The sequence below is a fragment of the Zonotrichia leucophrys genome, chromosome 3, assembly GCF_028769735.1.
Source record: "Zonotrichia leucophrys gambelii isolate GWCS_2022_RI chromosome 3, RI_Zleu_2.0, whole genome shotgun sequence".
Taxonomy (NCBI): Eukaryota; Metazoa; Chordata; class Aves; order Passeriformes; family Passerellidae; genus Zonotrichia; species Zonotrichia leucophrys.
The window spans coordinates 74,090,048-74,104,775 of record NC_088172.1 but is presented as its reverse complement, the minus strand read 5'-3'; the positions used below and the strand labels follow the sequence as shown (position 1 = coordinate 74,104,775).

General features: G+C 42.0%; 1 protein-coding gene across 2 annotated transcripts in view; it reads right to left on the bottom strand.

The window, feature by feature from the left end:
- AKT3 (AKT serine/threonine kinase 3) overlaps nt 1-4,140 on the bottom strand; it is a 151,732-nt gene extending 147,592 nt beyond the window's left edge. Inside the window, exon 1 of one of the 2 annotated variants that reach the window (XM_064708837.1) lies at nt 3,707-4,140. The gene's annotated coding sequence lies outside the window, so the exon portion shown is untranslated. The remainder of the gene's footprint in view (nt 1-3,706) is intronic. The other variant, XM_064708838.1, reaches the window with a different exon arrangement.
- Between the last annotated feature and the right edge of the window lie 10,588 nt (nt 4,141-14,728).

Genomic DNA, 14,728 nt, shown 5'->3' with positions numbered 1-14,728 from the left:
AGTGATTTGCCTAAATAAGTTTCACTTATAAACTCTTACAGGGAGTCCAGAATGTTGTTCATACAATTACACAAGATAAATGTATAAACCAAAACTTCAAAGATTAATTTTTCTATGCTAAGAAAAAAACCCCAAAAAGTTAACTTTCACATTCAATGTTTTAGTATCTGCTGGTAGGTTTTGGGTTGGGTTGGAATTTTGGGGGGCTTTTGGTGTTTGTTTTGGGGTTTTTTGCTGTTGTTTCTCAGTCTTTAACATTAATTTTTAAACAGCTTGAATCAGCTTTTCCAGCTATTGTGTAACTTATCTTTAGAAAGTAATCTTTTCTATACCACAACAACTTGTTGCCAAGAAGAGTAACTTGTGCAACACATTTATTTACCAAGAAGACCCTGTGATCCTGGGGAAGTCTCTTCCGTACAGCAAAGAGAAAACCCGTTGGTCGGCAAGCAAGTTTCTCACCGAAACCACACCTTTCCTCACAAGCAGTGCAAAACTTCCTGAGCTACACGTTGTGCTAGAAAGCACCCCCTGCCTCTTCCATGCTATCCTTACTGGGCCTATCCTTAACAGAATGACAATCTGAGAAAGCACAAATTCATCTAATATCCTAGAATAATTTGAAAGGGCACTTAGGTTGGCAATCTTTCCTTATTTAAGACAGTACTTCAAAAAGAACTGGGTTGTAAAGTTCATACAAATACTGGAAATTTAAGCAACCTTTTAACTTAAACAAAGCTCATAAATGATCACATTTAACTATTCCCTCTTTTTGAATTGCTACTGTAGCTCACAAGAGGAGTATAGCACATTTTGAACAGAATGTTTATTTTATTCGTTGGAAATAAGCGAACAGAAGACTTTTGTTATATACAAAACATGTAGTATAGCATGGTGTGTCACTTTCACACAATTGTTTACTTTCAGGAAATCAATTCATTTATGCATTATCCATGTCAAAATGGAAGCATGGCACATGAAGTTTTCAGTCAGTGTATGTCCACGCTCCTTCACTCTCCAGTGTGGACTAAAGAAGCAGCATGCCCAAGCCTTGAAAGCTGCCAAAGAATGTCAGGTTTCTGTTTCAAAACTGAAGGAAAGCTAGGCTACCATGTTGCCAAGTCCACATCACCTGCTGCATCAACAGCACAAAGTGAAACTGTAAGCACACAGTTATAAGAAACTGTATCATCTTCATTCTCAGAACAGCACGGAAACTTCAAATGCATTTTAACACAGTTCACTTCAGCAGTGGGTCATAATTTCCAAAACAATTGAGTACTTTGAAGTTATTTAGCAAATCATACTTCTTGGGCAAAGAATTTATTATTCAGTAGGTCTCTTTAAAGTGGGAAAACGTGCACCCAGAAAGTGAAAGGACACAATCACTGGATGTTAGGCAAATTCCAAGGAGTCTGAAGGATCTTTTTGTTATAATAGAAACTTCAGATATATGCTGTTGCAAAATGCAGTAGGAAGTCCAGATACGGTTTCTGGTCAGTGTCTTGCAAACAGAAGTTTGGATTACAAACAACTGCAAAGCCCTAGTGAGTGGTTTTGAGTCAAACTTTAAAAAACACATCAGAGTGTTTTCCCTTTCACAAAGCACTTGCTCCAATGTCAAATAGTCAACAATTTCTAGTACATAACAATGCTTCCCAATCCTTATAACTGTATCTACTTCAACTGGAGCAAAGTTAAAACTAGTACCTGTCCAAATTCTCACCTACTTCCCCTACAATAGCAACATTTTGCTCAAAAACACATAATGTGCCCCCAAAATGCAGAACAAATGAGGGAGTAGAACACTGAAATACTACCTGTGAACCTATTTATGAAACTAAGGAGATTACTGAATCCATTCAAACCTAGTTAGAGCAATGCAGCACAGAATAAACTGTCCAAAACAGCACAGTCTTGCTAATATTATCTGTGTTTACACACACACCATGCACTCACATCAGACTAAAAAAAAGAGTTATTCAAACAATACACATAGCCTTCTAGGAAACAGAGACATCTTATCTCTGAAGTTTTTCTTTGGCCCTTATTTGAACTTGACTTACTGGCTGCATCCAACCAAAATATATCCACATGGACTATAATTAGTAATCCAATCCAATTAAAGATATTGGGGTTCACTTACAGGCTCCTACCTCAAAACACCAAAATGAAATAGTCTTACAAACTTAAGTAGCAAACTTACTTAAAAAGCCAAAATAAACTTCCTTCTCTATCTCATGTACTCTCTTTCCATATTTCTGTAAACAACCAGACCTTGCTTATAGACCAGCTGGCAGAAACAGGAGATCATGTTTAAAAGTTAAGGTCTACTCATCTGCATGCTTCTTGCCTTGAGAAGTAAAGCCCTCTATGTGCAAAATGCATGGAACCATGTTTAGCAAAGTTTTAGCAAGATCTAAACAAACATTAGCAGAAGAGACTGCTCTATGTTTCTTCAGTACTGAAAAAAGTTGGCAGTGCAGGTATCAGGCACATCATATTTTTTGTAATAAAACCCTTAAACAGAAACTGGGACACGTTTCCATAAAATTTATGAGATGATGTAGATATATACAAGGAACCATTCAACTAATAACTACATCAAAGAAAAAAGCAAAACTAGAATAAAGGTCAAGAGAGATTAAACTGTTTATCCTTTCCACCAGTAGGAAAATAAGATTTCTCCTTTTTTTAACATTTAATCAACGTATCATGTGAGAACGTGAAACAGTCCTGTCTATTTCACTCCTCTTGGACTCCCATCCAGAAGTAAACTAAGAAGCGGTGCCCATACAAAGCAACCCCGCAGCCTATAAGCCCGGTAGTGCTCGTTACATCACGATCATTTGCATTTAAACTACAATATATAGCGCTGCGCTCTCGCTGCCGAGGGGCGCCGCGCTGACCCCCTGCAGGCAGAGCCCCTCCGCTCGCACCGGGACGGGCTCGGGGGGTTCCGCCCGCCCCGCCCCGCCCCGCGGCGGCACCTGCCGGGACCGGGCCCGGGCAGACCCCGCCGCAGGCCCGGCCCGGGGCCGCCGCCGGTCACCCGGGGCAGCCGGCTGCGCATCAACTTTTGCATGTGGGCCGCGGCCTCCATGATGGCCGGGGCGGGCGGGGGCGGGCGGGGGGGCCGGTTTGTTTACTTGCAGCCAGAGCCGGCGGCGGCAGCATCATCACCATCCCCATGGCTTGTGCGAGGCGTTGCCGCCGGCGGGGCGGCCCGCGGGGCGCGGAGCTATTCGTGGTGCGGGGGCTGCGCGGGCACACACGCGCGCACACCCGGGCACGCTGGCGCACACGCACACAAGTTCCCAGCGGATAAAACCCCGCGCTGGTCCCGGCACCGGCCGCACGGACGCGGGGAGGGGAGGCGGGGAGGGGCGGCCGCCGCCGCGTGGGAACCGCCGGCCCCGCGCATCCAGCGCCCCCGGGGCGCACGCCCTGCCCTGCCCCTGCCGCCCCCCCTCCCCCGTTACATAACTCTCCCCGCCGAAACGCCCCCGCCCCGCCCTTCCCCACCCCGGCCCCGCACCCCGGCGGGGCGACCCCCGCCCCTCCGCCGGCGCTAGGCCACGGGCGCCCCCGCCCCGCGCTCCCCGCCACCCCAGGCCCGGCGCGCCGCCGCCCCGCATCCCCTCCCCGAGCGCCCCCGCCGCCGCCCGAGCGCCCCCGCCGCCGCCCGGCCCCTCCCGCCCCGTACCTGCAGAGGCGGCAGCGCCGCGGGCGCTGCTGCGGAGCCCGAGGGCGGCGGCGGCTTCGGGGGGAGAAGGGGAGGGAGGGCGCCGCTGCCTCCTCCCCTGTCCCCCCGCCGGGCTCGGCGGTCCCTGGCGGCCGGTGTCTCCGCGGGGGCGGGAGGAGGCGGCTCCGGCCCCAGGGCGCTGGCGGCGGCGGCTACATGGAGCTGCGCGCCCCGCTACGCAGGGAGGCGCCCGGGCGGGCAGCGCGGCCGCAACATCGATGCGCGGGGTCAGGAGGGCGGCGGCGGCGGCGGCGGCTCCCCCCCGGCGCACTCACCCCGGAGCCGCCCGGGCCCCGCTCTCGGCTCCTCCCGCCGCCTCCGCCGGGCTCGTTATTGACTTTCAGGAAAACTCCCGACGTCACCGGCTCCCCCCGAGTGTCTCCCCCTCCGCGGCGGTGGCGGCGGCGGCGGCGGCATCCCCGGCTCTCGCGAGAAGCGCGGCGGGGACGGGGGGGCCGCCAGACAGCGCGGGGGGAGCCAGACAGAGGGGGGCGGCTGAGGTGAGGGTGGGGGGGCGGCGGCAGGCACGGAGGAGGAGGAGGAGGGAGCGGCGCAGGGAGGAGGAGGGAGGACGGGGGAGGCGAGGCAGCCCGCCCGCCCGGCTGGCAGGCAGGGGCGGGAGCCGAGCGGAGCGGAGCGGCGTGTCCCGTCCCGCCGCCGGGCCGCGGGTGGGAGCGGGAGGATGGATGGATGGATGCAGGCAGCGGCGTTTGCCGGCGCTGCGGCGCGCCGCGCCCGGGTCTCTGCTCTCGGCATCACGGCCCCTCGCCAGCCCCGTGTGCGTGTCCCGGGATTAGCTCCCTTTGTTCTCGCACTCTGCGGTTACACAGCCCCCCGCCCCGAGCTTGCCCTGGTACCCGGAGCGGTCCACTTGGCTCTGAAAACTCCTCCGGGAATAGAACTACCAGTTACGCCGCAGGAAGCCGTAATTCATCCCTCGTTGAAGTATTTAGTGGATGCGCCAGCCTCAGTGCTGCTAAATTGTCTGCAGGCTTCCCCTTATGCCGGCGGTAAACAAACACCTAGAGAAAGCGTACACCGGCGCTCCCGAGCCTCTGGCTCTTCCCGGTGCCACTGGCGCTGTCGGAGCGGCCGCGCTGCGGGGTGCGGAGCTCTCCCGGCTCGGCGGAGCCGCCCCTGGGCTGCGCAGGCCGGGGATGCCCGGCCTGGTGCACCCTGCCGCAGCCGCCGCCGCCGAGCCTGGTCCTGCCACCCTGAGCACTGCCTGAGGTTCATTGCTACTGCCTGGGGTTCACGGCTACCGTGCCCTCGACGCTTTGTTCCACGGCTAGCGGCTCTGTGTGGGTACTTGCAGGAGTTTAGTGCACATAAAGATGTCTTCTATCGTTTATGGTTGCAGTAATACACATAATTAATTTTCTTTCATCTATTCATACACGCAGTTCACACTGACCTGTGTCAGAACATGTTACTGCAGAGGAGAAATAGATGTTTTGGATTGCTTGAAATGCAGCTATTTGCTCTCTTTCATCAGTGCAGATTTTTTTGCAAAAAATGCACGTTCATCAAAATCACATCAAAAAAAACAAACCAAAATATGTTTCTCTAGCATGAACTTCAATTTTAATTTCTAAGTTTTCCTTCTTCTCATATCCCATCTTCTACAACACTTTGAATTATCAGACTTCCTATTCTCTGTACCACTACAGGGCTTCAGAGAGATTTTTTGAGAATCTAAATAATCATATGAGTTGGCACAGGACTGGAAATTTGCCTCCGGGGGCACTGAATCCTTTCCCTGCTGCGGCAAGCAACCACACCAATAATCCCATTCATAAATATGCTGAGTTTCCTCTTAGAACTATGAAGTTTGTTTGCTATGCTGTTTTTGCTAGCAGGCTACAACCTAAGCTCTCTGTCCCCCTAACTCTGAAGAAAACTAAAATTTATACTGTATTTGATTAACGCATCTTTTTGAAAAATAAGTTAAAAAGGATCGTGCCAAGCATTACTTCCTTTCCCAGAATTTACCGTTCGGTCTTCCTCTTTCTCAGAAACACTTTAGTAAAGTGAGTATCTTATTAACCATCAATATTCACAGAGAACCATAGTATCAATTATTAAAATGTGTTTATTCACTAATGCCTCCTTTGATCATTGCTACTATGCTGCTCCTGAAGAACGGAAGGTGTAGTTCTTGGAACGTGCCTTCTGTTTGCTGCAATTCCTCCGAAGGGCTCAGAACCCAAGGCAGGATGAGATCTGCATGGGCAGTAGCTGACAGACTGCCAGTCAACTGCTCAGGTGCCAAACCCTGAGTGTGAAATCCAGGCCCACAGAAAATCCTGGTATTTGGTATCACTCATGTTATTCCTGCTCTATGTTAATCCCTGCCACTCACAGCTGCAAATTTCTTATTAATAAAGTATGTGTGTATGGTTGGTCACCTTAACTGATGTCTCCCAATCTTCAAAAGCCAGCTATGAAATACTACCCTTATGATGACAGTAAGTTTGCTTACATTTATAAATAAACACTTGGTGCAAATCACCTTGAAAAAATCAAACCTAAAAGCACATTTATATATTTTTTTAAAGAAAAAAAACCCTTTCACCATGCTAAGAAAAAAACCATATTAGATAACATTTACCTACAAGGAGAGATAGTCTTCTATACTTTTATTTTGTTACTAATTGTTGAAAATGAAACTGTGGATTGAAATCAGTCATGTTGATCTGGAGCTTAAACAGGCATTTTTCAGCAACACCTGATTAGTAAAATTTTGTTCTATCTATGTGATACAGACAACTATTCACAGGTAAAAAAATTTTTATTCAGTGTGACTTTGAAATCAGATTCACTATCTTACTCCTTATAAATCAAATATCAGCACTCTATTTTTGAAATTTATAGTTTCTAGCTACTCCTAAGTTTTTGATCCTGCTCGGGCTTATATATTGACCTCAGTGTGCTGTATCTTTTTTATATGGATTTATATGGATGTATATGCATGTATATTTTTTATATGGATTATTAAATTTACTATATAAATAAGTGCTGCTATGCAATGACTTTTTTCTCTATAGAACATATAATAATTTTATTCCTTGGTATCATACTTCAAGGATTCAAAATGATTTCTTGTAAAGAGTTAATCACTGTAAATTGGGCAGAAATGACCCCTTGATTAATAACCAAACAGAGGTACACCTCTTTCAGAAATAAAATGGCTGTGATGTACATACTGTGAACATAATGAGGTTGTAGGTTCTGCAGAAATGACATAATTTTCAGATTAATTACAATGTGACATGAATTTAATGAACATATTAACAGCATATGCTAATGAAGAAAGTATTGCAGTTCACGTGAGAAGGAGAATAGGGCTGCATATAATTTCAGGAAAAAATGGGAGCCTCTGATGTTACATGTTCCAATTAGAGACATGAAACCAAACAAACAAAACCCATTCATTGTCATCTATCTGGCACCATCAAGAAGCTTCATAAACTTTTATATGATAAACTTGTAATCATTATTTCCACAGAAACCAAAGGGAAAACCTGCAGATAATCTCAGTATAAACCTGTCCATTCCAAAGCAAAAAAGGGAAACTTGTTTCACTTAACATGTTCATGTTAACTATTATCACTAGCAGAGTGATAGGACCTAAGATTACAGAGATTTACATCTTGAAAACAAATAGTTAAATAGGAGAGAAGGTTCTGCCTGCAGAATCAGTTCTCTCTGCCTCTACGGGTAACATCGCCCTCAGTTTAATTTCGTTCCTTGTTTCTCATGTCAGCTAATAAGCTTGCTTCCATCTAAGAATGCATAAAGAAAAACAAAACAAAACAAAATTCAAAAAACCAAATCAAGACAAATGAAACAACTTGAAGTGTAGAAGTTTCATTAGGAAAAAAAAAAAGGAAGAAGAATAAAAAAGGGCAACGGGTCAAATGACAATCTCTGGTGTTAAACTCCCTATCGCTGTCTGCCTTGTTATTGTTTGAAAAGCACACAAATGTCAGTGGAAACTGACAGGAGAGCAATGAAATTTGCTCTATGTAAAATTGTGCTTAAAATATATGTCATGCTTTTCTTTATAGTGAAGTTAAGGTGTTGCCTGTAAAAGTTGTGACTTATTTTTCACTTATGCGTGTAGCTCTTAAAAACCTGAAACACTCCTATTAGTGAGTTTAAGTTCAGCTACTACAGGGGGTGAACCTGTTCAGCTCTGACTCTGCATTCTCTGTACTGCTGTGTGCACACAGACACTTCAGGACTTCAGCCACTGCCATCTCCATTGCAGTCATCTCATGACAACTGGATTTCTAAAAACAAGAAAAAACTCATGGTAAAGCTGCAGAATTCAGATAAGACATGTAGGAAAAATGTAGGCAGTGGAAGGAAACAGAACTTGTCGTCAGTTGAATTTTACAGTTCATATCGTTTTCCTTTCTGTTGCATTCACTTCTGAGTAACTTTATTGCTTTAATCTCTTGCTTCTTCTTCTGTAGTCCCTTGGCTTTTTTTTTTTTTTTTTTTTTTTTTTTTTTTTTTTTGTTATTTCTGCTTCTGCAGCTGCCTCAGAGGGCAATATACCACTCCATGTCCCCATCCCCAGGCACTTGTGACATGTTTAGGTTAAAAAATTAGAGAACAATTTATTTCTTTTTAATATAAAAACAAGTGAGAAAAAGCCCTCAACCTGGGCTCTGGAATTTGTGTCTCCATGCTGTTTTGCTACACAAGTCACCAGTTCTATGAAACTGCTTCTGCTCCAACCTCAGTGGATAGCTCTGCTGACTCCTGTTGTTGTCTGGCTCCTACACAAAATTTTCTGGACACAAGTTCTGCATTGCTCAGATGGTCACAGTTCATCAGTGCTTAGAGACGTTAAGCCCTTATGAACTCATGTAGACATATACTCCTATTAGGATTATTAACAGTATACTCATACTAGTATTATTAATTTAGACCTGCAGGTTTTAGGCTATCTGTGAATACACTGTAAAGCAAGATAGCAACAAAAAAATCATTCTGTCCACCTATATATGGCTGAGCAGTACTATAATTATGCTGAACATAGTAGAGACTGGATATTAGACTGTGTAAGTATCAGTTGATTGGATTTATTTTACAGAATGATATTATTACTTTATTATTTATCCTCTTAAGATTTTAAAAAGTGTTTTCCTTTCCCTTCTTTCCCATACTCCCATGCACGGGAGGTCTACAAACAGTGTGAAAGGCACATGCCCTAGCCCGGTGACCCTAACCTGTTTTGGAACCAGATATGACAGTAAGGATAACAAACAACAGGAGAGAAGGATGGGAAGAGGGCAGTAAGATTACACAGTTGCACAGTTTAGCTATACGCTTAACTTGATGTATAAGCATTCAGCCGAACTTGGAAATTTTTTCTCAGTGAGAAAATAGTTTCCATGGTGCACAGATTTATCTGAGGGAGGTCAATCTACTACAGAAGCAACTTGGAAAAATTAAAATGCCAGCCCTTCCGCCTGAGCTTTTTCTTCCCTCTTTCCTATCCTATTTTAATTTCATCAACACAGATAAAATATGTCTTTGAATAAAATTCTGCAATTACTACCATGCAGTGATTTCTCACATAGAATCTTATCTGTGTCCTGGTCTCACTTAATTGAAGTCAATGAGAAAATGCCAGTTGAAGCTAGTTAGGAGGATCAAGTCTGTAATGCATGAGCAAAATCAAGAAGCACAAAGCTTAATGGACGGAGGAACAGAATTTTAAACAAATGTCTCCTCTTCAGGGGTTTTGTGACGAGGACCATTTTCCCCGTGTGGCCCTGAGAGGATCACAGCAGCAAGTCTGCCCAAAGAGCCAGGAAGAAACAGTTGAGGAGGAAGCTGGTTGTTGATGGAGAGGAAGCCATCTATTTCTGGGTTTAGTCCAGATCTTTGCCTTTATTTGGAACATTGCTCTGTCTTTGGCAAATTGATTAGTGTGGTGCAGAGCCCCTTCCTCTTTTAGTGTGCTCCTTGGAGCACCTTTCTCTGCCCCTTGCTGCCATGCAGGCTTCACAGTGTGATTTGCTGGACGGCTTCCCTACTGTATCAATCACCTCCTTTGCAGCTGACAGCCCTTCATCTTTTCAATCTGTAAAAGAGTGGCTGATGTACAAGGAAATAGCTTTAGTGTCAACAAAAAAGTATTGCATTAGACTAGACTGTTGGCTACCCTCATTCCCAAACACCACCCTTGCTCCATTATGTGTCAGAATGTACCTGTGCTTTCTGGAAACAAAGCTGTGACATGAAATCAAAGAATTAGCACGAAAGTTTAGAAAATGAAGACAGATTGGGGTTGCAATAACAAGGACCTCCACAGATCTGATAAGTATGTTCTTGTTAATAATGAAAAAGAATGAGGTATTAAAATATTAATGGAGCATTCATTAATAGTCTTCAGAAATGAAGGACAGATTGCCTTGAAGACTTCACTTACTTTACACTATTTTGCCTGGTTTAACTGGATATAGGCCTGCTTTGTATTAGGCAAAGAAAACAAAAGATAATGCAGAATCTCTCCCTTCCTACATACCTACTGAATACAGGAATCTGGTATGAAATAAGAGGGATGGATGGCTACAGTAAGGTTTTTCATCCAAATTTGTTGGCAATCTGTTATGCAAAACTTCATGATAACAGAAATCTGATCAATTACTGACCTCTTTATAACTTTATTTACCATGAGCTGAAGGGAAAAAAATGTGCATAAGCAAAGAATGGCAAGTTGTGACTAAGTGCAAGAGACAAAAGTATTCATCCATCCTCTCCTAATGCCAAGATTTGAACAGGGTGCTCCTGAGCAGATGGTTTAACAGACTAAAGCATTAGTTTGCTGATCCTCCGTGCTTGCTAATTAATTCTTCAGTTTACTAGGATTTAAGATGATTGTTAAAAACAAAGCTTCTCTTAAAATAAACTTTAGGTAAATGTTACAAAATGGTGGTTAAGATTCTAATTTCTGTAACAAGAATGTTGTGTATTTTCTAGATAAGATGTTAATTATGTAAATGTCCTAAGTAGCATCCTTAACACTTGTGTCTCTGGAATTTTCTTCTTATAAGAATTTGCTTTTGTTTTCCTGGTTAATTAATCCTCTGACTTCCTGTTGACATTCTTGGGTCAAGATTACATCCTTGACTTCTGTGAGAATAGTGTATGCACAATCATGGAAGGGTTTGATTTTTTGTAGCAAAATTGTCCTTTCTCCCTGTATTGTTCTAAGCCCATTTTCATGCAAAATGTAAAAACTGTAATATCTCCTTTGTTGTTTTTATAGTCATTGTTATTCTAAGCAGCCAGGATTTCATGTAGTAATTCATTTCAGTTTAACATTAAAATGATGAATTCTCAATAAATTTATCAAAATGCAGTGTTGTGGAGTAGCTTGCTTTCTATTAGATTTAGGCAGTGGGCAAATAATTAATTTATTTTAGATTTCATTTTTATAGCAGTTTTATAAACTGATGCCAATTTGATAACAGAAGAACTTCTCTCAATAGAAATTACAGAATTTATAGCACAGAAATGGAAAAAATAATCAAGGAAAAATATTAGGATGAAATAATTTTTTATGTAGTAGGAAATATAGAAAAAAAATAGCACTCAGGAAAAGAAAAATCTCCACTTGCTAAAGCTAAGGCATACATTTTGAAGACACATCTGTTGCTTGCAAAGGGTAACCTATGCCAGTATTGATGGACTTCAAAATTTGTGAGTGGACTCTGAGAAGGTCTCTCCAGATGGTTCATGATGGCTTAAAAGAAGCTCCTCTGCCGTGGTCTTGCTTTGACACAGGGATGCTGTGAAATTCTGCACCTGATTTTCGTGTCCTGTTCTGTCACCTGTGAGCTTGTATGTCTTTGGTGATATCTTCCTTCAGGTAGGGGTTTGGATTTACTGGCGAGAATGCAGATATTTATGTTATCTCTGTAACTCTTCCTTCTGTCAGAAACATTATTGGTTGTTTGTTATGTTAAAAACTCTTGGCAATTCTCCTTTCAGAACAGCAGATAAGAATTCTTATTACTATTGTAAGGAATTCATAGCTTGCCTCGTTCTATAATCTATCCATCTTGTAAACCAAGAAAAAGCTATTATTATAGATGATTCAAGGCTGAACTTTTTAGTAAGCTGTCAGTATGCCATCTTCATAAAATCAGTTTTCAGCTCTTTTCAAAAAGTAACATTTTTATCCAGAATAACTGCGAGGAATTTTGAAATCGTTTTAATATATCTTTAACAGGGAATCTACACTGAGGCTGCTGAGAATACAACATATTTGTTTACATGACATATGAATTGAAATTAAAGTAACACAATAAGCAGCTCAGGGTGAATTAATGCTAGTAAAATTGCATTTTTCATTTCAATAATTTCAAATAGGTGGTTTATTACCACGTCACTCAAACAGGTACCAGGATACCATGTCCAGCCAAAGCTCAGCATTTAAAAACTGCTAAGAAAATTTAAAAGAATTTGAAAACTAATGACATGTTGTTGAAACCTTACTTTGTATTAAAAGAATATATTGAAATACTCTGATCTCTTTTAGAAAGAAAGAATTAATATTTTTACCCTGTAATGTGGTAATTCAACACATAAAAGTAAATGCCTTTTGGGAGATCTGATGGATAAAAACAGAGCTGACAAACTAAAAATGTAAGCATAGTTTTAGCAGTAAGAAATATTACATTCTGTCATATTATTAAATTGGAATAATTTAAGCAATGAGTGCTAGATTCTTTGCTACTTTTTTTTAGACCACAATTAAATATTCTTGTTCAGCTCACCTGCTAAAGAAATTAGGAAAATCCTGAGCTCTGCATTAACTTGGTAGTCCAGATAGATGATCACAGTAAGATATTTCTGGTCATAAAACCCAAGCTTGTGAACAGTTTGGGTTTCTGCCTTTGAACCCCAGTATTGTGATCTGGAGACAAATGTTGGCTGTTAAGCACGGACAAGTACAAATAAAAAAAAAAAATAAGGTGTCCCATGAGTAGTGGAACTGAAGAAGAAGGATTATTTATGGATTTGTTCTGCCATATTTCCCACATCATTACACTTCTTGGCACCAGCTGCCTTGCAGATCCCAAAAATCTCACTTCTTCAGGAATATATTAGGTCGTCCTTATATGCCCAAGACCACAGCGATTCCTCCAGTTAGTAATCTAAACTTTGTCATATGAAAAACCCTAACAATAGGGTCTTTCACTCAGTGACAAGTTTTAATGTGAATTTTATTAATTTACTCTCTCTGAGATCTTCATCTCTCCTTGAAACTTTTTGGAAGAGGCTATATGGACAAAAAGTTAGTGGAAGAGATAGGATAGGCAGAAAGGCAGATGGGCATAAAGAAAGTGCAGGAATTCACACAGTTACCATGCTGGAAATGAGCAGAGAAATTGTCCTTACGTATCTACTTGACTTATCACAAATTGTAATGAAAACTTCAAGAGCCTGAGACTGCTTCAATATGTATCAAGTCCAGAAAAGAGCCTATGGCTCTACCCTTTGCTTTACAATGGTACAGGACAGTACCCAAGGAATAACCTTACTCACAAAACAAATCCGAGTTGTACAAGACAGGTCCCTTTAGTGCACATAGAAGTGCTACACAACAGTTTGGGAAGGAAGTGGCGGGGGGAGAAGAACAGAAGAAGATTATATTTAGAGCTCTCAGAATATTTAGGGAGTAGAAATCTGATTGCCAACCTTGTAACTTGATCTACAAATCTGAAATGCACATATGGTTGATATTTTTCTATTACATAGCATTTATTTCTGGAAGTCTTTTCACTTTTGTCCCTTTTTGATCTGTAAAAAAACCAAAACATTTTTGGCATTAAGCTGAAATTTCAAATGAACATGAAACATTTAATTCCTTTTACTAGCCAATATGGATGGCTATCAGTAGGCACTCCAAATATAATATCTCCTTATGAATCATTGGTATGGGGCTGTAATTATAGTAAAATCTTTTTTACTTTTTAACACACAAAAAAGAAAGATAATGTGAGTTGAGGAAGCACTTTGTACCATGTATTTCGTTGGGGTTATCTATTTGTCAGTGACTTTTTAATCATAGCTAATTACAAATGATTCATCAGAATGTTTAAAATCCTACAGAAATGTCTAAATAACTCATGGTTTTTACTGTATAGTGCTGCTTTAGAAAATTATGCTCATCTTAAACCAGAAGAATACTCACACTTAGCACTGTCTTATCTTCATATAATTGTTATCTTTTGTGTTGTTTTTAGTTTATTTATTCCTCACTATCCTTTATTTGTGCAAATCAATTCTAGGCAAGCGAGCCTGCCACTCCACCAGCTTCTTATTTCCTGTTTTCCAGTTGTGACAAAGCTAGAAGGCTTTCCAAATTCTACACAAGTCCCAGCTTCGTTTTGCATAGGGTACAGGTGAAAATTCATACAGTTTTTTCACTGTCCCTGTCCTTGCAAGTTTATTTTTTTGTGGAAGGGCTGTAATTAAATATTACTATAATAAGTCTTGAGCCTGGCTATAGGGTTACAGATAATCATGGGAATAAGATGAAAATGGATTTCAGATCTCCACATTTGATTAAACTTCCAACTGCACATTTAGAAGTTGAAGTTGTGATACTAGTTAGAAGGTGAATTCCCTGAGGTTTTCTGTGTTGTTAATGGTGTCTTGCCCTGAATCACCTTCTAGGAGAACCTGTCTGTCTTCTTTCACTTTGTGGTGATCTCATCAGATTTGCTTTTTAATTCAAAAATTAAGTTTGGGTGTCTAAATTTACTCAAGATGAATATTGTCCTGTGCTTGTCAATTCCACTGCAATTTCTTTAATTTTTATGGAATAATTTGATCTTTCTGCTGATATAGAAGGAAAGAATATTTTAGTGCTGTGCTAGTTGCCATCTTGATTTGTTTCTTAGATTACATCAAAACAAAATAAATGTCCTTTGTTTCTTTTAGAGTGAA